This window comes from Gobio gobio (genome assembly GCF_949357685.1).
Source record: "Gobio gobio genome assembly, chromosome: 2".
Taxonomy (NCBI): Eukaryota; Metazoa; Chordata; class Actinopteri; order Cypriniformes; family Gobionidae; genus Gobio; species Gobio gobio.
In genome coordinates this window covers 21,378,466-21,404,110 of record NC_137098.1, presented here as the reverse complement: position 1 = coordinate 21,404,110, position 25,645 = coordinate 21,378,466, and the positions used below count along the sequence as shown (strand labels likewise).

General features: G+C 41.6%; 1 long non-coding RNA gene across 1 annotated transcript; it reads right to left on the bottom strand.

Annotated features, from left to right (window-relative positions):
• Nucleotides 1–15,665: 15,665 nt before the first annotated feature.
• On the bottom strand, nt 15,666–16,618 carry LOC307139692. The gene is made up of 4 exons (XR_013818158.1): nt 16,392–16,618; nt 16,193–16,287; nt 15,981–16,103; nt 15,666–15,897 (listed from the first exon to the last, which is right to left on the bottom strand). It is a non-coding gene; the product is annotated as an uncharacterized lncRNA (long non-coding RNA).
• Nucleotides 16,619–25,645: the final 9,027 nt, after the last annotated feature.

Below are 25,645 nucleotides of genomic sequence, written 5' to 3'. Positions count from 1 at the left end.
AGGGGACGATGATCTCTGTGAACCCATGAATCATGAGCACTGAGTCACTGAGAACCATTGAACAAGTGTCTGTGGGTTTTACATGATCTCTGTTCAGTTTTATACATTTGTAGACGTTTTAATTAGACATTAGTATAATTAAAAGGAATGATAGCAGTTAATAGTCTTGTATTGACCTGTTTATCTGAGCCATCCATGGAACAAACAAAACAAGCCCTGACAATTGATAAAAGAACATACAGACACATAATATTAAATTTTATTAAGTAATTAGTTAATTGCATTTGAAAGATTTTACTTTCAATAAAACATTTGCAATAGATTTGTAAAAGGTGTTTTTATTCATGTTTGGCCTGGGTTTTTGTTGCATTTACACTATCCTGACCAGCAAGGGTCGCCATAGAGATGGGTGTCAAATTGTTTCGAAGCTTTGACACAATACGGCACATTTGCTTAAACTGTTTCAGTGTTTCACAAAGCCTTGGTCTGCCCATCACTAATAAAAGGTCCATCTAAATAGAAGAAACGGTCACAATTAGCATGAATAACTCAATGCTCAACACATACCATAGTTACAGATTAAATTCAAAATCACCAAAACCAGAGCATGTTAAAAAACATACTGGCCCCTATTTTAACGATCTGAAACGCAAGTGTCAAAGCGCGAAGCGCAAGTAACTTTGTGGGCGGGTCTCGGTGCTGTTGCTATTTTCCCGGCGGGAAAATGGGTTGGTCTGAAGTATCTTCATTATTCATAGGTGTGGTTTGGGCGTAACGTGAATAAACCAATCAGAGCGTCATCCAACATTCCCTTTAAAAGCAGGTGCGCAAGTTCCATTATGGATTGCTATTATTATGGCGTATTTAGCAGGCGCACGCCAGGAGCGGTTCATAGCCGAGGAGACTGATGTTCTTGTAAGAGCAGTGAAAGACAGAGAAGTTGTGTTGTATGGGGATGGGAGAAACCCACCCAAAATAGCGTCGGTTAAACAGGTGTGGGAGGAAATAGCCACAATTGTTTCATCAGCTGGCATCCCCAGGACGTCGCACCAGTGCCGCAAGCGCTACAATGACATCAGAAGACGGGGTCGAAGACGAAGTCCAAGCTTGCCAGCATCAATCGGGCACGCCGTGTAACGGGAGGTGGATCTGCCTCTACTCAGGACCTGACGCCAGCAGAGGACATCGCTGCGTCCACCCTCACCGCTGAAAGCGTTGAAGGATTTGGGGGTTTTGAAATCAGCACCCAATCAGAAACGCAAACAGTCCAACCCCAAGGTACACAAATTCACATACAAGGTTTCTTATGAAAATATTTTAATCGTTATTTACATGAAAAACATTTAACGCAGCCACACAATAAAGAAAAACAATGTAACAGCTTCGCAGGAAGACCCTGGCCTCGCGAGCCGTGCGCACGGGCCATCTGAGGAGGGAACAGCGCAACCATCATGGTCCAGACCCACTACACGCGTGGCAGCATTGCTAGACCGGAGGACCACCCCTTCCTGCAGCTCCAGCAAACCGGATTTGAAATGCTGGAGCGGGAGCTGTCTGGGATGCGGCAAAGTGTGAATGGCCGTCTTGACCGGATGGCGATGTTGCTGCGGCCTCTCGGGCGCATCTCCTCAAGCCTGGAGAGGATTGCTGCAACCATGGAGCGTGGCCCTTCAAGTGCACCACCACCTCCTGTTGTGCCTCTTCCTCCTTCCCCCACTCCATCTCCATCCACCCGTTCCACCAGGCGCACATCGCGCAATGCCATTCCCGGACCCTCAGGTGTCCAATCCCGCCGTGGCGCGCGTCGCAAAACTACCAGAGGAGGGAAAAAGAAATAAACTTTTTCTGTTTAAATATTTTTAACCTAATTTTCCATTTGTATTTTTTTTTTAATCAATTACTGTTTGCTATAGATTTTTCTTTTTGACAAAATACAAAGAAATTTCACAAATAAATACTTTTGAATGTTTTGGACTCGTTCTCTCTGAATCACGAGTATGGTTATATTTTTGCAATGTAGTATAACATTAGACCGAGATAAATTTGCTTACCTCACTATAGACGATGCAGCAGTTCTTCTGTCAAATAAGCTCTCCTCTCCCGTGCAGCTGCTGGGGCATTTGGGTTAACCCTTTGACACGTACGATCACACCCGTGTGATCAAGCTTGGCTGGTCCCTGGAGCGTACGATCACACTGGTGTGATTAGAACGCTCATGATCAACTGCCAAATTCAAAATTTCAAATCTGCTTTAGCGCGCTGACTGGCGCTGAGCCAAAGACTGAGTGCGTGAGAGACTGACAGAGCTCGGTGTCTTTTAATGTTTATTTTAGGTTTCATACACTTCAAATTGCATTACACAACCACAAAAATATCAGCAAAAACTAAATACAGTTTGTAATTGCATACTAATATTTATATAACAGCAAGATATCAGTGTTGTAAGCATATAATGGCCCGTGATAACATTACCGATCAAATAACACAATAATTTTCTACCCTTTGACGTGTGCGATCAGTCTAGGCTGTTCCCTCACGTAATGTCACATATATCAGGAGAAGTGATCTTGTGTGTAAATCCAGCAGGCTTCAGCTCCCTGGTACTGTTGTAAACATATAATCGCGGCACGAGCGCCCATAACGTTAGCTCGCTAGAACAGTACAGATCAAATAACACAATCATTTTCTACCCTAAAAGACGTGTACGATCAGTCTAGCCTGTTCCCTCACGTAATGTCACATCAGGAGAAGTGGGTGATCTTGTGCTGTAAAACCAGCAGGCTTCAGCTCCCTGGTGCTGTTGTAAACACATAATGACGGCGCCCCGCCCACAGCCGTGATAACTTACCGATCAACTAACATAAACTGCAAAAAATGCTCTTGTTATTTAGTATTTTTTTCTTGTTTCCAGTTCAAATATCTAAAAATTCTTAAATCAGGGTGCATTTACTAGATAAGTAAAATTACGAGATATTTTTTCTTGTTTCCTGAGGAAAAATATAAAAATGAAGTGAGTTTTTGCTTAAAATGAGCAAAATTATCTGCCAATGGGGTGAGAAAAATAATCTTATTTCTGTTTGGGACAGAAACAAGAATTCAATCAGAAACAAGATTATTTTTCTCACCCCATTGGCAGATCATTTTGCTTGTTTTAAGCAAAAACTCACTTAATTTTGATTTTATTTTTAAGAAAATAAGTAAAACTATTTATGTCATTTTACTTATCTAGTAAAAGCATCTTGATTTAAGAATTAATATTTAGACTAGAAACAAGACAAAATTACTAAGTAAGAAGAGCATTTTTTTGCAGTGTACATATTTTTAATAAGTATATAAACCATAAGGAGTTCACTTGCATGCATTTAATTTAGTTAACAAGTTTGAAAATATTTTGTATAAAAATAAAATATTTAAACAGTCATGCATTGCAAGCATTTTTTCCCGCTGACAAGTCACAAGTCACTGTTGAAGTCACTCTTACCTCACACTCGCGTTGGTACCAACTTCAGACACAATTTTAATAAAATGTACCAGTTTTTAACAACTTCAGAGAAAATGGCAGACAATTTATTTAAAAGAAGACAACTGACAAGTGAGGAAATTGAGGAGATTTTTTTTTATATTTATGTGGAGGAAACAAACCGCTATGCCTCTGACTTGAAAGAAAAAGAAGTGAGGGGAAAAATGGTTTAAATGGGTTCCAACAAATATCCCTGAAATGTACACATTTTTAGTGGCAGTTCTCCTAATGGGGGTGATCAAAAAACCATCACTTCGGGATTACTGGAGCACAGACCCCATGCTTTTGACACCATTTATCGGGTCTTTGTTCTCACAGGACCGCTTCCTTCTGCTCCTCCGCGGTCTTCACTTCGCAAACAATGCAACAGCAGTTTTCAATGACCCTCTGAAAAAAATCAGAAATATTTTTACTGCTCTCACCTCCTCCTTTGGTCGCATTTTTGTGCCATTCTGCAACATGACATCATGACTTTGCGTAAACATACGCGCCACTTTCTAAAGCCAAATGGTGTGTTATCTGTACGCATTGAGCTATCCAAGTGTATGTCTACGCCGTGTGATTCTGCGTGTATGTGTCCGCCGTGTGATTCTACGTGTATGTGTACGCCGAAACGAACTGTCATCTCCGCGTGTATGTCTACGCCGTGTGATTCCGCGTGTATGTGTACGCCGTGTGATTCCGCGTGTATGTGTACGGCGTGTGATTCCGCGTGTATGTGTATGGCGTGTGATTCCCCGTGTATGTGTACGCCGAAACGAACCGTCATCTCCGGGTGTATGTCTACGCCGTGTGATTCCCCGTGTATGTGTACGCCGAAATGAACCGTCATCTCTGCGTGTATGTCAACGCCGTGTGATTCCGCGTGTATGTGTACGCCGTGTGATTCCGCGTGTATGTGTACGCTGTGTGTTTCTGCGTGTATGTGTACGCCGAAACGAACTGCCATCTCCGCGTGTATGTCTACGCCGTGTGATTCCGCGTGTATGTGTACGGCGTGTGATTCTGCGTGTATGTCTATGCCGTGTGATTCCGCGTGTATGTCTACGGCGTGTGATTCCGCGTGTATGTGTACGCCGAAACGAACCGTCATCTCCGCGTGTATGTCTACGCCGTGTGATTCCGCGTGTATGTGTACGGCGTGTGATTCTGCGTGTATGTGTACGCGTGTGATTCTGCGTGTATGTGTATGGGGTGTGATTCTGCGTGTATGTGTAAGGCAAAACGAACCGTCATCTCCGCGTGTATGTGTACGGCGTGTGATTCTGCGTGTATGTCTACGCCGTGTGATTCCGCGTGTATGTGTACGGCGTGTGATTCTGCGTGTATGTGTACGGCAAAACGAACCGTCATCTCCGCGTGTATGTGTACGGCGTGTGATTCTGCGTGTATGTCTACGCCGTGTGATTCCGCGTGTATTTGTACGGCGTGTGATTCCGCGTGTATGTGTACGGCGTGTGATTCCACATGTATGTGTATGCCGAAACGAACCGTCATCTCCGCGTGTATGTCTACTCCGTGTGATTCCGCGTGTATGTGTACGGCGTGTGATTCTGCGTGTATGTGTACGGCGTGTGATTCTGCGTGTATGTGTACGGCGTGTGATTCTGCGTGTATGTGTACGCCGTGTGATTCTGCGTGTATGTGTAAGGCAAAACGAACCGTCATCTCCGTGTGTATGTGTACGGCGTGTGATTCTGCGTGTATGTGTACGGCGTGTGATTCCGCGTGTATGTCTACACACTTTTCCAGCACCTCTTGTCTCTTGGCACTGGAGCTTGTGGGACTGTGCGTGCAAACCGGAAAGCGATGCCACCATTCACCTGTAAAATGACAAAGGGTGAGGTGGAATTCAAGGAAAATGGATCACAGTTGGCAGTCAAATGGCATGATAAGAGAGATGTCCATGTCCTTACCACAGTCCACCCAACTGGTATGGCAGCCACAGGGAAGCTGGATCACATCACTGGGCAAGCAAAGATGAAGCCAGTCTGTGTGCTGGAGTACAACAAAAAGATGGGGGCATAAACATATGTATATAGTTTGTTTTAAAGATTTTTTTTAACATAGTATATTTATTGTTTTGGTTATAATACTATTTTGATTGTTGTTCATAGTAATTATATTTATAATTTGTTTTGTAATTTTTTAGAAAGTGTATATATGTATAATAGTTTAAACAAAAAACATTTAGCTTAAATAAAACATGAATGAAATGTGTACATTTAGCAATTTCTTTTTAACAAATGACATACGTTTGAATTATGCTAAACTTATACAACACATTTCTCACTAGCAAAGCAGAGAAAAGGTACATGGTATTTGACATCATAGCAAAGCAGAGAAAAGGTACATGGTATTTGACATCATGTAAACTAATATATATATATATATATATATATATATATATATATATATATATATATATATATATATATATATATATATATATATATATATATATATATATCGCATGCAAGCTAATAGTAAGTGAGGCGTGACCATATAGCTTTTCTCTGCTTTGCTAGTCAGATATAAAACTCAGTAACAATATTAACACTAAAACATAAATAATATATAATTTATTCATGTTACTTTTCAAGTCAACTGAACCCTAATAACTTTACCGAATGCACGGAGCATATTTGCAATGTGCAAAACGACAAACATGACATTTGAACGTCCACATTATTGAGGACTGTTCGTTTTACAAGATAATTTTTTTAACATCTTTATTCATATTTATTGCATGCTTGTAAATAATTATATGTGCTCCAAATTAGGAAAATAAACTAAAATATACTCACCAATTGTCACGCGGATGTTGTGAGGGAGAAATGCCGTGTGCAAGCGAAATTCAAAGCAGTGGGAAAAATAAAGCAACATAAACATGTCAACCATAGTTGAAAACTCACGTGTCAAGGTTGATGTGTGTTACCATGGAAATTAGAACGCGTGTCATGGCATAATAACGGTCGCATTAAAAAAACTCTCGCCAGGCATTTAGTCTGAATATTTAGAACGTACGTGCGAAAGGGTTAAGTGGCATCGGCACATGCAGTTCACCATCACGTCTCCTTAAATCCTCTAATATTTCCTCATCTATGTCAACAACACAACCTTGATTTATGGAAATGTTGTGTAAAACACAACACGCCACAAAGAATGCTGCGACCTTTTGAGGACTGTACTGTAAAGTGCCTCCTGATCTATCCAAACACCTGAAGCGCATTTTCAGTATGCCGAACGTTCATTCAATTACACAGCGTGTTTGTGTGTGTTTTCTATTAAACTGCATTTCACGAATTGTTGCTGGCATCAAATATGGTTTCATCAGCCATGTCTTTAACGGATACCCGTTGTCCCCTAACAGCCACCCATCCAACGGGGGATTACCCTCGAAGATGGCAGGAATGGTAGAGTTTGCCAGTATGAATGAGTCGTGGCTCGAGCCAGGATAATTCGCAAAGACATGGGTGATTTTACTATAAGCATCGCAAATGACTTGTACGTTGATTGAATAGGTTCCCTTGCGGTTGATGTATACAAGTGCGTTTTCTGATGGGGCACGTTGCTGCACATGGGTGCAGTCTATAACACCAAGGACACCAGGGAACCCATACTTCGCACAAAATGCCTGCTTTGGTCTTTCCTGGTTGTCAGGTGTGACGGGGAATTTGATGTATTTCCCAGCATGTCGGACTACACCTGATGTAACTGCATGTATAGCCGAACTTATGGCAGATTGTGAAATGCCTCCAATGGAGCTAAGGGGGTGCTGGAATGACCCAGATGCATAGAAATGCAATGCCGCTGTAACCTTTACTGCCACGGGGAAGGCATAGGGACATTGTGCATCAGTCCCCAACTCATCTGCCAGGAGATGGCAGATGTCTGCCACAGCCTGTCGGGTCAGGCGTAGCTTTCTTATGCATTCCTCCTCACTGAGGGAGAGATAGGTCTGTCTGGGCCGGTATACCCTCTCCCTTCAGCGTCTAATTCGTTGTCCCAAGACATACTCCATCTCACTGTGCAAAAGAAAAAAATATGAGCAAGCTCAACTTGACTGGTAAGTTGAAGACTAAGGTTTTTAATGTACTTACATTATGGTAAAGGTGATTTCACTGTCTTTTTTTTTTCAGTCTTTCAGTTTTTTCAGTTTTTCAGTCGATTTTTTTTTCCTGGTTCTTGACGGACAAACCAATTTGTCAGATGTCCTTATATACATATATGTCTTGCCACTATTGGGCAAACAGGTCTGATCCTTAATTATTACAATTAGCCTGAATAATTTGTAAGCAAGATTTATGCCTATTTTTTCACATCTTCGTGGCACACCACAATGATTTCCGTCATCTCATGTGTTAATATTTTTTTAGTGTAACAATTTATGATTTGCAAAAATAACTATTGCATCTGTGTAGATTACATGAGCAAAGTGTATGCGCGTTGTGCACGCTATACATTATGGTCAAGCATGCGCCCTTAAAATAGCATAATGAACAACGCGCAACGCGCCACTGACTTTAGACTAGGTTTTTTCTGGTCAGTGGCGCAATTGATTAATGGAACAGCAAAATAGCACCAGGGATTGTTTGCGCCGAAACACGCCTCCTTTTTTGCGCTGAACCGCCCAGGGAGCGGAAGTTCATTCACTAGTTTAGCGACGTGCTTCTGTGGAGGGAAAAGCGCGCTTTGCGCGGGTGCAAAATAGGAATGACACATGCGTCGGTGTACAAAGTCGATTGCGCTGGGTGCAAGATAGGGCCCACTGTCTACTGATTGACCAAAAGGAAACCCATGCCTCAATCATAGGACCTCAGAAAGTCAGACGGAGGCCCTGTCCCACATGGCACCCTAAACCCTCTACGAGTCCGCACTTTCATGACGTAACGCCACTTTGACTGTCGGGAAGAAGTCCGCATATCGACCACAAAGGGGACGCTCACGAGCACCCTTCTGAGACCTAAAATAACAAATGGGACACCCTACGGTCTCGTGGACTTAACAAACACGCGCACGCGGCAGCCATTGTAAGTCCACAAGACCTGAAGTGCATATGAACTGTGCCATTTGGGACAGGGCCAGAATAGCCCAAGAAAGCCATTGGGTGCTTCTCAATTCTTATTTGTGCATCCTCGTTTCCTTTCCTAGCTTCCTTTCCTCGCATCTTATCTCCACCCCTTCAGGATGCGAGGGAAGGACACAAGGAAAAGATGCGAGGACGGAGGAATTGCATCATGTGAAATTATATATCCTTGCTCCCTTTAGCATCATTTCAAAGTGTCGTCAAATAATGATGACTTTACACTGCTGGATTTAGTTTGCACATAGGGATTCTTGAACATTACAGATAACTATTTATATTGTAATAGTTTCAACCCCTACAAAATACCACATTTGTCCATATTTTATTTAATATTACCAGTTATTAAAAACAACTAATTATTCCCAGTTATTAAAGGGATAGTTCTCCCAAAAATGAAAATTCTGTCATCATTTACTCACCCTCAAGTTGTCCCGAACCTGTATGAGTTTCTTTGTTCTGCTGAACACAAAAGAAGATCTTTAGAAGAATGTTTGTAACAAAGCAGATAGAGCAACTATTGACTACCATAGTATTTTTTTTCCTACTATGGTAGTCAATAGTTGCTCTATCTGCTTGGTTACAAACATTCTTCTAAATATCTTCTTTGTTGTGGCTATTAATGCTTAATATATATTTTTAATGAAAATGAAAAGAGGCAGAGTGGTGTTTTATGATTTCTCCTGGAGCACCTTGAACGCTCCAGGAGCATTCAAGCGCTCGATTTCTACGCACGAATGGATTAAAAATGTTCATGCGTCAAACTAGACGCGGTAGACACGATTTTGACGCTATATTCGCGTTTGTTGTGAACGCAGCATTAGGTAACAGAGTTAGAGCTGCTACAAAGCTTCCTTCTGCACCTCAGTATATATATATATATATATATATATATATATATATATATATATATATATATATATATATATATAATGTATTTATTTATTTTTTTACTCTCTATGGTACGCAATATTATTTCAATGAGTAAAAAATTATTTGTAGTGTTTTTCCTGCTTAAAATTGAACACTATAACAATAGCAATAAAAATGTTCACAATTGTTTAATTGATTTATTTTTTGAAAGTTTGTTGCCTCAAGGCAACATTGTACCACAACGGACAAATTGAAACATTTGACATTTTCATGTTAAAAAAAAGAAAGAAATATATTTATTGAAAACATACATTTCTTTAACCAGACACCTGAACAAACACATTTATCCAGTTTTTCATTTATTACAAATTTCATATTTGATAAAAAGTTACATTTTTAACAAAAAACAAATTCAGCTGTTGCTCTCAGGCAACATTGTACCATCGTGGAACACAAGTATTACCAAACCATCATATCAGTTATCATTTCAAGTTATCATATCCATCTTCATTCTCATCTCCATCTTCAATCTCACCCTCACTCTCTCCCTGCCGGATTGTCACTATGACCCTCATCTTCCTCATCACAGTATGACACCTCATCCTCACCCTCATAAACTGGCAATTGTGTTTTATACCTTTTTTAAGTGCTATAGGAAATGTGCAGATCATAATATGTGCATTTATAGTATGTAAATTACTATTCTTATAAGTGCATTACAAAATCATGCAAAAATGCAAATATATTTAGAGAATTCTAGCTCTTTTCCTAACAAATACAGTATACTATATTTGTATCCAACCCAGTGTGTCTGATATGGCCTTATGCGATTCCACTATGGTGCAATGTTGGTTTGAGGAAACACACCGTTTTTTGGTATTTACTCTAAAACATTTGATGATATATAATGTAAGGTTCTTGAAAATACTTATTTACTTACCAGTGAAGGTGACTCATATTTTTGGTGGGTGATTAACTGGACGGAAATGAGTGAAAATGCACTTTTCATTGGAGAAAATATGGAGCCATGTGACCTGTGCACATGTGCTGAAACAGGACACAAAATGGACCCCTGTGGGTCATGTGACCACTTTTTTGCACTTTCATTGATTAGTATGAGTTCTTCTTCCCTTAGATAGGTTTGAACAATAAATTGGTGTTTCATTTCATATATATATATATATATATATATACAGTGATGCCAGTAACGCGTTACTTAGTAACGCGTTACTCTAATTTGACCACTTTTTCCAGTAACGAGTAATCTAACGCGTTACTATTTCCAAACCAGTAATCAGATTAAAGTAACTTATCCAAGTCACTGTGAGTTACTTTTTTTTTTGTCATTTTCCTTAGTAAAAATATATATTTTTGCTTGTTTAGTCTCAGCAGGGTTTTTCCTGCATAGAGAATTACGAGGCGGCCGCTCCGTCTGTCGACAAAACTCAAGACAGGCAGTCACTTGTTCAGATTAGGCATGTCGTGATAATTAAATAATCATCAGAAATATATAATGTCACATTATCCTTCAGCAATCATTATTAGTATATTATTATTTGCTAGTAGCCTACAAAGTCATCTAAAGCCATTCCATAGCTGGATGTCTTTCCTCCGCTGCTGTCATTCTCCGTTCAGCATTCAAACTGCGCGTCGTTCGGTTCCAGTCAGCAGCACGGTAAAGCTCACTCCATATGATATATTCCCGTTATAATACCCTATATGTTGATAAAATAATTTATCTTCCTGGAGTTTATCTTGCGGTTTCTGAAAGATGTTGTGCTCGCTACTCAGGTGACAACACAAGGACTATTAATTAGCATCACACGCACAATAACCAGAATTAAAAACTGTGAAGAAACAAATAATCAGTGAATGTTTGGACCGATAGGCTACATAGTAGACTAGGATTTGTGGGCTCGACGCTCATCTTCTCTTTATGCCGTGGACTTTTCAATGTGCACTCGCGCTGCACTGCACACTCTGATTCCATGTTGCTTTAAGCGCATCATTCTGCACCCGGGATGCGCATAAGCGCTTTGTTGCCGCTCTGTTTTGAAGCGTTTCATATATTTTGATAGTTTTGTGCACTTAAAGATTATTAAAAAATATATTGTTCTCACGGATCGATCATATATTTGTTGTCCCTTTACAGAGCTGCACATTACGTTTACAATAAAATATAAATCTTGTAATTTTATATTATTTGTGTAGGCCCATATAATTATTTACATTCATATATAAATATAAATTAAAAATTAAATATAAATAGTTTTTCATAAATGTATTTAATAAAAACAAAGTAATTTGTACCTTTTCATTAACATGTTTAGGGTTTTATGTTTAGTGTTTTATGTTTAGTGTAGTGTAACATGTTTTATGTTTAGTGTTGGCAAAAACGGTTGTCATTTTTATGTTGAGGCTGCAGAGGTGTTGTCGGCAACTGATGAATGTAACTAATAAAGTAACTTGTAATCTAACTTAGTTACTTTTAAAATCAAGTAATCTGTAAAGTAACTTAGTTACTTTTAAAATCAAGTAATCTGTAAAGTAACTAAGTTACTTTTTCAAAGTAACTGTGGCAACACTGTATATATATATATATATATATATATATATATATATATATATATATATATATATATATATTAGTGCTGTCATTCGATTAAAAAAAATGTAATTAATCACATTTTTGCTGTAATTAATTGTGATTAAAAACATTGCATTTTTAATATGTTTATATTGTTATCAATGCAAAGTTACTCTCCACATTCATATAGAAACAACTTAAATACAGTATATTTGAAATATTTGTTGTAATGGCATATTTTTATGAAGGCTAGTATCACTGATACTACGGGCCCTATTTTAACGATCTGAAACGCAAGTGTCAAAGCGTGAAGCGCAAGTAACTTTGTGGGCGGGTCTCGGCGCTGTTGCTATTTTCCCGGCGGGATAAATGGCTCTTGCGCCCGGCGCAAATCTAAAATGGGTTGGTCTGAAGTAGCTTCATTATTCATAGGTGTGGTTTGGGCGTAACGTGAATAAACCAATCAGAGCGTCATCCAACATTCCCTTTAAAAGCAGGTGCGCAAGTTCCATTATGGATTGCTATTATTATGGCGTATTTACCAGGCGCACGCCAGGAGCGGTTCACAGCCGAGGAGACTGATGTTCTAGTAAGAGCAGTGAAAGACAGAGAAGTGAAGTTGTAATGTTGTACATTATGGTAAAGGTGATTTCACAGTCTTTTTTTTTTTTCAGTCTTTCAGTTTTTTCAGTTTTTCAGTCGATTTTTTTTCCTGGTTCTTGACGGACAAACCAATTTGTCAGATGTCCTTATATACATATATGTCTTGCCACTATTGGGCAAACAGGTCTTATCCTTAATTATTACAATTAGCCTGAATCATTTGTAAGCTAGATTTATGCCTATTTTTTTCACATCTTCGTGGCACACCACAATGATTTCCGTCATCTCATGTGTTAATATTTTTTTAGTGTAACAATTTATGATTTGCAAAAATAACTGTTGCATCTGTGTAGATTACATGAGCAAAGTGTATGCGCGTTGTGCACGCTATACATTATGGTCAAGCATGCGCCCTTAAAATAGCATAATGAACAACGCGCAACGCGCCACTGACTTTAGACTAGGTTTTTTCTGGTCAGTGGCGCAATTGTTTAATGGAACAGCAAAATAGCACCAGGGATTGTTTGCGCCGGAACACGCCTCCTTTTTTGCGCTGAACCGCCCAGGGAGCGCAAGTTCATTCACTAGTTTAGCGACGTGCTTCTGTGGAGGGAAAAGCGCGCTTTGCGCGGGTGCAAAATAGGAATGACACATGCGTCGGTGTACAAAGTCAATTGCGCTGGGTGCAAGATAGGGCCCTACAACTGCTATTGATGTCTCTTAAATGGATTTATTTTTTTTAAAACATCCATGATAGACATTCAACATTACAGAATAAATGAAAGCTATATCAATTTCCAGTAAACTTAAAACAATCTTCACACAAACCCATTATAATAAATGTCTGGGGGGTTCATTTGAAACATTTCAAACTTGTGTGGGAAAAGGTTACACATACGAGGCTTTTTAACAGTAATATTATTTTGAAAAAAAAAGTGATTTTCCTACATTATTTTCTGAATTCTATAGTTTGTCTTGGGTTAGTTTAATAATATAGCCTAAGCATCATTGATAACCCCTTGTTATAAATAAAAAGGGGGAAATTATTAGTAATTCTCTCTAAATGGCCTGATTAGCTAACACAAAAAAAATTATTAGTATAAAACAAGCAGGGCTGTAACCACCATACACATTGAGGGGGACAAGTACCGCCCCAATATGTAATGAAACATTTTTTAAACAAATGTAATATCACATGCTTTATTAATGTTTTTACTGTAAAGTTGTGCAGTTTAAGGGGGGGGGGGTGTTTTTTTGCCTAAATTTGTAATAATTTAAATATATGCATTTTTATAAAACGGCAACATTTTATGTAAAATCCACTTTAAAAAAAGATCTAGCCTACATTTCTCATTTTCATTCATGGCGATAACATTAAGATGTGCTTTGGTTTGGTGGATGATGGCTGCCATCTACTGGAAAACAAACACTTTTAAAATAATTCTATTAGATTTATGTTTAGACATTTCTAAAATCGTTATTATAACAATACAAATTTATATTTGAACACTGTTTACGATAGATGTATTCAACAACGCACAGTAATAATACAGTGATGTAAACTGTTTGTATTTTTTATGGAATTTCGCCACATTTTATTAAAATATGTTATAAGACACGTTTTTCATATTTGTCATATTAGTGAATGTGTGCATATTTTAAATAAAATACTATTTGCAGAGAGTTTATCCTAAATTTTTCTTTATTCCCTTAAATCCCTTTTAATCCTTATTTTATTTTTCAGATATCATGCTTGGCATTTGTTTGTGTTTTGTGTATCTTGCATGTATTTGTATTTCTGGATTACAGTGTGCGTTTCTGGATCTGTTACTGTTTTCACTCGATATATAACAGAAATTCAAGCTCTTTTCAAGAAGACGGCCGGATGTTTTTTGAATGATCATTTATTTATTATAATTATTTGTATATATTTGTATATAATATTATTTGGATAATTTCAGGTAAGTTAATACAGCTTTATCCATTTCAAAGTTTCTGTTATGGCATCTATTAAAGTAACGGTTTCTATTCAGGTTTTCTTAGTTCATTATTTCAGATAATTTACCTCAAACGGTCTGCTTTGAAGTTCTGTGAGGAATAAGATGCGCACAGATGGAGAAGCATTTCCATTGGCCGCAGTCTGCCGGTATTGGCCAATCACAAAAGTCGACACTGCGCAGCCGTTATCACAGAATTTCCCGCTACGAGAGAGAGAGAGACAGAGAGACAGAGAGAGAGACTCTGTATTACATAACTTTTTTTAATTCATCAAAATGATAACACCACAAAATATCAAAACACAACTCCTCCTCCACCACTGAACAGACAGCATCATCATAATACCACTGCTGTACAAAAGTATCAAAATCATTCAATGCTCTATAGTATCTAAAATCTATTGTAATTCTAGACTTTACAGAAGCTTTCACTGCATGAAAAGTGGGATTTTCGACCCCGTAAACGCCTGTATACTCCTGGAAATCTCCCTAATTTTCGGCAGTTTTCGACAATTTAGAGGCAGCGAACGTCGCGTTTGTCTGTGCCACAAATTGTCGTAAACGAACCATGACGTAGGTGGAGAGCCCCCCGCTGAGAGACCGCGCGGAGGTGCGACGCCTCTAATTTGCATATGAATAGCAGCGAAACCAGAGAGTCAACGGCCAGACTTGAATTTACTCACTCACTATTGGCTGAAGCCACTACATTTAAAAAAGAAAAATCCCTCGTGATTGGTTGGCAGATCACTGCAAACCAATCATTATTGGTCCCCCTGGCTCATTATAAATGTAAACCCCAATAATAATAATAAATATATAATTTATGTTGTAATAATTTGTTTCATATTAATGTTATTGTGCTATGATGTATTCATACCATCAAGGAATATATGGGAAAATTATACGGACCGTGCCGTTTATTCAAACAAGGGGCTTCATTTATAAGCATACAGCTGTTCATTCAAGAGAAAGGGCTTCATTTATAAAACACAGCGGTTTACTTAAAGAAAGAGCTTTATTGTTAAACACACAACTATGTACAGTGCAGCAGTAATGTCTCGTAATGTAATGTAGAGTTCGGCGTGCTCCAGGCTGCGAGAGCGCGGTGGCCGCACAATCCATCCAGACACCCCGTCAACAAAGCCGTCTTCCTCGTCAAACATGAGTTCAATGGTCGCGGACTTCCAAACGTCCACCTCATCCTCATCCAGCACTCTCTCGCTTCCAGCAACTGTAATACAATCCATAAAGACAATAAGCAACCTGAAAAATACTCACATTGACAAAAAACGGATCTAATATAATAAATCTTACCCTTTTTCTTCTTGATCGACTCCGAGCTAAACTTCGCAGTTTCCGCCTGCTATGTAACGTTAAGTTCAGGTTGTTTGTATCTGAAGCTCCAGCGTGTCGATTCATAATACGTCTTACAGGCAGCTGGAAAACAATTACATGAGACTGGTATTAATAAAAACAGTCACGTTAAAATTAAACAAGGAATGAGAAACACATTAGAAGTTACTTACACACAATGTCGTCATGATCAGCGGTTAAATCTGGACTCGCGGAAATCGCTCCAAGCAGATAAGAGCTCACAGCTTCGTTATGAGGCGAGGATAGTCTGTGTAAACAAAATGTGCAGTTTTAAGCTCGGATCTATTAACGCATCCATTTCCTTATACAGCTGAATAAAAGCATATTCTTTAAATCGTAACGTTACATTACCCATGCTCTGGTTCATAGCGACTGCAGTTTGCCTCAGAGTTATGAAGACGAAGACAGCCTCCTGAAAATGAGTCCAAAAAGTTCGTCGCGTCCATGCAGAGATTGAGTTGAAGACGGTGTCCTGTCATTGTTGATCACGAAAAAGGAAAGCAGCAAAAAACATAAAAAAAAGTTTAAAGCTCGTCTTCTACGCGTCATGGCCATGACCTCGACCTCGCACCTCATTGGACTAGGGCTATAATAAGGAACGCGCCCGGGGCCAAATCTCTTTATACGAAACGCGTGACTTATAATCGTTTCAACCTTCAACACGCCCTGTTTTCCGCTTCAACGCAGCAATTTTTTACGTGTGTCTTCTGTATGTGTAGACCCATGGTGTAGACACGCACATTCTGGTCGTGTAACAGGCATACACGCACAGTCGACGCACAGTTTTAACATGTTAAGAAGACACATTTGAACGTGTTTCTTAACGCGCACATTCTGTACATGTCGAAGTGTAATATTTTTTTTTAAAGCAGACTTACCTTTAGATGTAGCTTAGGCTACATACAGATTAATATAAGATATTAATTAATTGCTTAACTGACTACTGTGCTAGAGTAAAGTAGCCTAATGTTACAATGTATATTAAGTAAATGCTTAATATTATACAATTATTATAATTTATCTATATGGGTTATTGTTTGTTTTTTAAAGTTAGGCTATATATAATTTCTAAAAGTATAGGCTAATTTACACAGCACATATTTATAACTGAAAACACACACAACTTTATTCACTTTCACATAATAATGTTTTTGTAATTTGGTGTTTAGTTTGTTGTATAGTTTGTTTATACTGTTCTGTCTCTGTTTTGTTTCCAGGAACATCTGATGAGTGCTATAATAAAATGACTTCATTATATTTAAAATATGTTTTGATATTCATTTTATTTATATTATTAATATTTTATTTACCCATAAACGTGTCTTTAGGAAGCCATAAGTTATAGAGACAAGAATAACTTTTGCCATTTAAATGCCACATTCATTTACTGAGGACCCATACAGCCAATGATCATGTGTGAAAACACATACATAAATTGATCACTTAGAAATCAAAACTAAGGTTTGAGAAAGAAAGAATATGCATACAACAAAATATATTGTTTCATAGCAGCTTCAGTAACAAGTTCAAAACAAATTCTGCTGTAAACCGGCTCTAACAAGCCAATATAGTGTCAATATTCAGCTCAAGTGACTTCAGTGTTGATTCAGTTCAGTTGATTTCAGTTCAACTGTAAATTCCTCAGTTGTGCATTGTGTGTAGTTAGATATATGCAAAAACAACATTTTTGGAAATAGTTAAAATAGTTTTGCACAAAGTGTTGCTTTTGCAAGAGATGTCTGATGTTTTGTGTGTAGAGTTACAAGAAATGGAGCCATATTTTCAGAAATTGTGTGTAAGCAATTAGATAAAACTGTAAATGAATCCAGTTTATTTTAGTTCAGGACTCATAGTCCAGGTGTTAGTAATCTGTGCTTAATCTTTGTTCCAGGCAACAATTTTTTAACTCACGATTAACTAGATTAAGGCCTACTCTTGGCATAATTTAAACCCTGTCCAGGAAACCACCTCTTGAAAATCTGCATTGATAATTCATAAAATGTGGTGTGAGCTCAATTTAAATGACAATTACAGAAAAACACAATCTGACTTAACTATAAACAAACAAACTTGTACTTTTCACATTTATGATTAATAGCCATTTAAAAAATCATTCACAGTGCAGGGTGGACAAATTAATGTTGGTATGTAAACTGTATGCTTTACTTGATTTATTTGTGTGCTTTGGTTCATTGTCTTGTTGCATCACATAACCTCTCTAAAGGTTGAAGACATGAACTGCTGTCCTGTATTTTTTTATTTTTTTTACATAACATTGGTTATTGCTAATGACATACAGAGTAATTAATCTACACTGTGAGCCCGGACAAGTTGAATCTACTTAAAAAATTGGAGCAAACTGGTTGCCCTAAAAATTTAGTAATGTGAACTAAAACGAGTACATTTAACTTAAATTTAAGTTAACATTTTAACTTAAACTTTAAACTTGTTTTAGTCAAAAAAATTCAGAACCTAGATAAAACTCCCCCTGCTGCTACTCTGATTTGCATTTGTGTAGCTCACAGCATCTTCATTTACATGATAAAGCCTCCCCTAGAATTAAGGGGAGGGGGGGTCATGGGGGGACAACTGCCAAGCAAGGCCCACGTCAATTTCAGACAATTTACGGCAGTTTTCGGTGTTGCCTGCAAATTGCCGTGCACAGTCGTAAACCTGAAGTTTCACGGCAATCTACAGTGTCACATACTGACGAAAATCCCACTTTTCATGCAGTGTTTAAAAATAGGCAAAAGCTCCTGACCATGAGTATTCTGTCAGGAGGTGAGAGAAAGGATCCAAAGGCGAAGGCAAGATAACAGTTCTTAATAGTGAATTAGCAAGTCGGCCGCTGAGCCGTCAAACATAAAGTCTTTCTCAAACAAAATGCAACACAGGCGGTAGACCCGGGTGGATGACCGGTCCGTAGAATAGAACAAAGGAGACTGGCTGACGGCCGTAGATAGTGATGCCCACTGAAAGTCCTGGTCACAGCATTCAGCGGCAGGCGAGCTGGGTAGAGCATAGACTTAACGTAAGCACCAGTAGTTGGTTAGATCGGTTTGAAATCAGCGTGTGCCAGACAGGACAAGACTATACAGGATATGAGAGGAAGATCGTGTGGCAACACATCTGCAAACAGAATTAATACTCTGGCAGAGAACAAAGGATAGACAAGAACTAGAAATAGAGACGCTAATCAGAGAGGAAAGGAAGGACAGGTGTAGAATGAATGAGCCTAGCAGTAGTAACGAGGAAGAGCTGAGACTAAGTGTAAGCGAGCAAGTGTCCAGAGGGGAGCGTGAGTGTGAAAATTACAAGCAGGGGGGAAAGAGAGAGAGAGAGAGGATCATGACAGTACCCCTCCCTCAACGATCGCCTCCTGGCGCTCCCGAGGAAGGGGCCTGGCGGGAGCGATAGAAGTCCTCGATGAGCGAGCGGTCCAAGACGTCCCGGGCGGGGATCCAACTCCTCTCCTCGGGACCGTATCCCTCCCAATCGACCAGAAACTGATGACCACGCCCACGAGGACGAACGTCCAACAACCTGCGGACAGTATACACAGGAGAGCACTCGACGTGGATGGGAGGGGCGGTGGGGCGCAGGGGAGTGCTAACTACGGGCTTAAGGCACGAAATGTGAAAGACAGGATGGATGCGGCGCAAATGGGACGGCAATTTGAGCTTGACAGAGACCGGGCTAAGGACCCTAATAATGCGGAAAGGTCCGATGAATTTAGGGGCTAATTTGCGTGAGACGGACTGGAGAGGAAGGTTAAGAGTCTTTAACTCTTTGACACTCTTTGACCACAGACATAACGAGGACTCTTAATACGACGCCTATTTGCGGCTCGGCGGAAGCGAGCACGGGACTTAAGAAGGGCAGATCTCACCCCTCTCCAGGTGCGTTTACAGCGTTGGATAAAAGCCTCAGCTGACGGAACGTTAGACTCCGAATCCTGAGCGGAAAAAAGAGGAGGCTGGTACCCTAAGCAGCAGTGAAACGGAGACAGACCGGTGGTGGAGGAAGGAGCCGAATTGTGGGTGTATTCAGCCCAAGGAAGCTGCTCGGTCCAAGAGGAGGGGTTACGGAAGGCAAGGCTGCGAAGAATGCGACCGATACTCTGGTTAGCCCGCTCGGCTTAGCCATTAGTCTGGGGATGAAACCCAGAGGAGAGGCTAGCGGACGCGCCGATATGACGACAAAACTCCTTCCAAAACTGCGATGCGAATTGGGGACCCCGGTCGGAGACAATGTCAGAGGGAAGACCGTGAATACGGAAAACCTGCTCGACAACGACCTGGGCCGTCTCCCTGGCGGAGGGAAGCTTAGGTAAAGGGATGAAGTGGGCTGACTTGGAAAAGCAATCAGTGACAGTGAGGATAACGGTACTCCCCCTCGAAGGAGGAAGTCCCGTTATAAAATCAAGAGTAATATGGGACCACGGCCGCGAGGGTACGGGTAGTGGTCTGAGAAGACCCGCGGGCGGTAAATTCTTAGACTTAGTCTAGTCGCAGACGGTGCAAGAAGCGATAAAGCGGCGGATGTCGCGCTCCCGGGTGGGCCACCAGAAGCTCTGGCGAACAGCGGCAATGGTGCCCCTAACACCGGGATGAGCGAATAATTTGGACGAATGCCCCCACTGGAGAACGGCCAAACGGGCAGAGGATGGGACAAACAAACGTCCCTGAGGGCACCCGCGCGGTGTGACGAAGCGAGACAGAGCGCATCTGACAAGACGTTCGTTTCCCCAAACTGCGGCAACAACCACATAGCTCTGAGGAAGGACAGCCTCAGAGGTTGGCGCCACCTCCGGGGAAACGAATTGACGCGAGAGAGCGTCGGGCTTGACATTCTTAGCACCCGGTCGGAACGAGATGGTAAACTCGAACCGAGCTAAAAAAAGTGCCCACCGGGCCTGACGAGCGTAAAGTCTCTTAACCGAACGAATATACTCAAGATTACGGTGATCTGTCCAGATTATGAATGGAATCGGGGCTCCCTCCAACCACTGGCGCCACTCACCCAAAGCCATGCGGACAGCCAGCAGCTCGCGGTTACCAACATTGTAATTACGTTCCGCGGGTGTGAGACGATGCGAGAAATACGCACAGGGATGGACCTTATCATCGGACGCGGAACGTTGGGAAAGGATGGCCCCCACGCCCACCTCCGAGGCGTCGACCTCGACGATAAATTGCTTGGTGACATCAGGGGTAGAGAGAATAGGGGCAGACGTAAAAAGAGACTTTAATCGATCAAACGCCGTCTGAGCGGCCGGAGACCAAACAAAACGGGTCTTGACAGACGTGAGAGCAGTTTAGCGGAGCCGCGACTTGGCTGAAATTATTAATAAAGAGCCGATAAAAATTCGCGAATCCTAGAAAACGTTGGAGCGCGACGCGGGAGTCCGGAATGGGCCACTCAGTGACAGCGCGGATCTTGGCCGAATCCATGCTGATCCCCTCTGCCGATACGACCGAACCCAAGAATGTGACCGACTGAGCGTGGAAAGTACACTTCTCAGCCTTCACAAACAGGCGATTCTCTAACAGGCGTTGTAAGACGCGCCGAACGTGCTGAGTATGCACCTGGAGAGAGGGAGAGAAGATCAAGATGTCATCGAGGTACACGAAAATGCAGATATTAAGCATGTCACGTAACACGTCATTGACCAGCGCCTGAAAAACGGCAGGAGCGTTGACCAATCCGAACGGAAGCACGCGATACTCAAAGTGCCCTAGGGGTGTGTTAAACGCCGTCTTCCACTCGTCCCCTTCTCTGATACGAATCAAATGATAAGCATTGCGAAGATCTAACTTTGTGAAGACCTTAGCTCCCTGCAAGATCTCAAAAGCTGACGACATAAGTGGAAGAGGATAGCGATTCTTCACAGTTATGTCGTTCAACCCTCTATAATCTATGCAGGGACACAAGGACCCATCCTTCTTCTTCCCAAAGAAAAACCCAGCACCGGCCGGAGAGGAGGACGGAACTATAGTACCCGCGTTCAATGCTTCAGAAAGGTAATCCTCAAGCGCCTTGCGCTCAGGCGCCGACAGGGAGTAAAGTCTCCCGCGAGGGGGCGTGGTCCCGGGAAGGAGATCAATACCGCAGTCATAAGGTTGATGAGGAGGGAGAGAAGATGCCCGGGAACGACTGAAAACCACCCGCAAATCGTGATACTCCTCAGGCACCCCTGACAAATCACCCGGCTCCTCCTGAAACACAGAAACAGAAGACACAGGAGGAACAGCAGATACTAAACACTTAACATGACATGACAAATTCCAAGAGAGGATAGTTCCTCTGCACCAGTCTATTTGAGGATTGTGGTCCACAAGCCAAGGATGGCCCAAAACCACAGGGGTAAAGGGAGATTGAAAAATAAAAAAAGAAATAGTCTCTCGATGATTGCCAGAGACGGTGAAACTCACCGGAATGGTGACACGGCGAACATTGGCTAGAGTGCTACCATCAAGGGCAAAAACAGGAGTGGCGTCTTTAAGGTCGACGAGGGGAATGCCCTGGTCGAGAGCCCAGGACTCGTCAACGAAATTCCCCTCCGCCCCCGAGTCGATCAAAGCCTGACACGAGACAGCCGAACCCGGCCAGCGGAGATGGACAGGGAAAGTAGTGCGAGAACGTGACGAAGGGGTCTGAACAGATGTGCTCACCAGTATCCCTCTCTCTACTGGTGAGCTCTGGCTTTTACTTGACACGCAGAAACGAAGTGACCCACCGCACCACAGTACAAGCAGAGGAGATTCGTGATTCGCCGATGACGTTCGAAGGCATCGAGGCGAATACCTCCCAGCTGCATAGGTTCAGGATGAGTGCACACCGGCGGGGTGGTGGAGAATGGGGGAGCGGAAAGGAGTGATCTCTCCAGTCTGCGAGCGCGGCGGCGCAGGTCGAAGCGCTTCTCCACCCTAATAGCCAGGTCGATCAGGGAGTCGAGACGAGTGGGTGTCTCCCGAGCGAGCACCTCATCCTTGATGTCTGCACCCAACCCCTCCAGGAACCGAGTGACGAGTGCAGACTCGTTCCAATCACACGAAGTGGCCAGTGTGCGAAACTCAATTGAGAAATCGGCGACAGACCGGTCCTCCTGGCGGAGAGTAGAAAGAAGGCGCGAGGCTTCAGCACCGTAGGCGGAGCGGTCAAACACTCTGAGCATCTCCTCCTTGAAGAGAGTGTACTGACCCAGACAAGCCACCTCAGCGTTCCACACGGCCGTTCCCCATTCCCTCGCACGTCCCGTCTGGAGAGAGACCACATAGGCGATCCGGGAGCGATCCTTGGAATAAGTCTGGGGCTGCAGCGAGAACACCACCTCACATTGAGTCAGAAAAGAACAACATTCGGTGGGCTCACTGGTGTAGCAGGGTGGGTTGTTCACTCTGGGTTCGTGTGCCTCGAAGGATCTTGGAGCTCATGCCTCAGCCTGGGAACGACTCAGTTGGGCAGATAAGTTGGTCACCTGGACGGCCAGCGTTTCAACAGCGTGGCGGGTGGCGTGCAGCTCCTCCTCGTTCTTACCCAGCATGGCGCCCTGCATCTCGAGGGCCGCCTGGAAAGGGTTCTCCCTCGCTGGATCCATAAGTTTGGCCAGAGTATTCTGTCAGGAGGTGAGAGAAAGGATCCAAAGGCGAAGGCAAGTTAACAGTTCTTTAATAGTAAATTAGCAAGTTGGCCGCTGAGCTGTCAAACATAAAGTCTTTCTCAAACAAAATGCAACACAGGGGGTAGACCCGGGTGGATTACCGGTCCGTAGAATAGAACAAAGGAGACTGGCTGACGGCCGTAGATAGTGATGCCCACTGAGAGTCCTGGTCACAGCATTCAGCGGCAGGCGAGCTGGGTAGAGCATAGACTTAACGTAAGCACCAGTAGCTGGTTAGATCAGTTCGATATATGTACCAGACAGGACAAGACTATACAGGATATGAGAGGAAGATCGTGTGGCAACACATCTGCAAACAGAATTAATACTCTGGCAGAGAACAAAGGATAGACAAGAACTAGAAATAGAGACGCTAATCAGATAGGAATGGAGGGACAGGTGTAGAATGAATGAGCCTAGCAGTAGTAACGAGGAACAGCTGAGACTAAAGCCCTATTCGGACGGGATTAGTTTAACATGGGGAGATGGGGGTAAAGTAAGTATTACCAGAGGTTCTCTGTGATTTTAGTCCCGTCCGAATGTGCCATCTCGGTAATCATTACGGACAATGTCAGTAAAGATTACGGAGACTTTTACCTTCTGTAAAAAGGTCCGGAAAAATGACCTTGGGTAAAACTAATCCCGTTCGAATAGACCCGCTGTAAAAATGTACGGTAAAATTCCATAATTTCCTGTTTAAAAGTAGTTTTGGCGCGTATTGCAAGCATGGAAGCGCTTGAAGAAGCACTCGGTTTCGTTGTAGGTGGTGGGACCAGTCCCACCTCTGGCTGCTTTGATGCCCTAAGCGCGATCACTTTATGATGCCCGCGGTGGCAGGGCTGAGCCGCGGGAGGGTAGAGAGAGCATTTTCTTGTGGTGCTCCCCGGAGCACTTGGTGCCCTACGTGCAGCGTGTGATGCGCGTGGTGGTAGCGGCGTCACTGGGTGGGACAACTCTGTGGCAAACCTCCAGTATTTTCCGCATACAATTTAAAGCAAAAATAAGATCGAAAGCACTTTTTAGAGGCACAACACTTCTTTTAGCTCTAGGTAAGTGTCTATTACCAACACAATCCAAACAGAATCGTTAGACTGGCCATTAATATTACAGACCTCCTGAGGTAAATTTACTTTACCCCCACCTCCCCATGTTAAACTAATCCCGTCCGAATAGGGCTTAAGTGTAAGCGAGCAAGTGCCCAGAGGGGAGCGTGAGTGTGAAAATGACCAGCAGGGGGGGAAAGAGAGAGAGAGACAGGATCATGACATATTCTCAATTTTATTTCTCCTTGTAAAAAGTATGGCAAATATAGCTTGACCTACCAAAAATTGTATTAACTGCAATATTATCTTTTGAGCCTGACTATAACCAGCTTCAAAAATAAAAGTATTTGAGTGTATACCTCTCCACATTTTAAAAAAGTGTTCCTTAATATGTCAAACAATGGCATTAATCTTCTACATTCCAAAGAGAAATGAAAAATGGTCTCTCTGCATCCACAAAAAAATACATGTATCATCAACGCTGTGATTAATAACAGATATAAAAGCATTTACTGCCACAACACCATGTAAAATTCTCCACTGTAAATCACTGTTTTGTTAATGGTGGTTTATACAGCACCCTCCACACTGGTTTTATTCCCTCATCTATTGCAAGTTTACTTCTCCACAATGTATCAGTTCTCTTGTTCAACATTGTTTTGTTATACACTTTTTTATGTATATTTGTTATATACATCAATTCCCCATCTAACATTGTCAAGTCCAAATCCTTTAAACCTTTTGAATCCAATAAAGGTCTTTATGAATCTTTCAAATCTGGTGTAAGATCAAGTTTTGGAAAGGAATCCTTCTCATCCAAAATTATGGACCCATCTTTAAATCATTTACCCACTTAATCTGCACCCCTATTTTTGAGAATTTTCTGAAAACGACATACC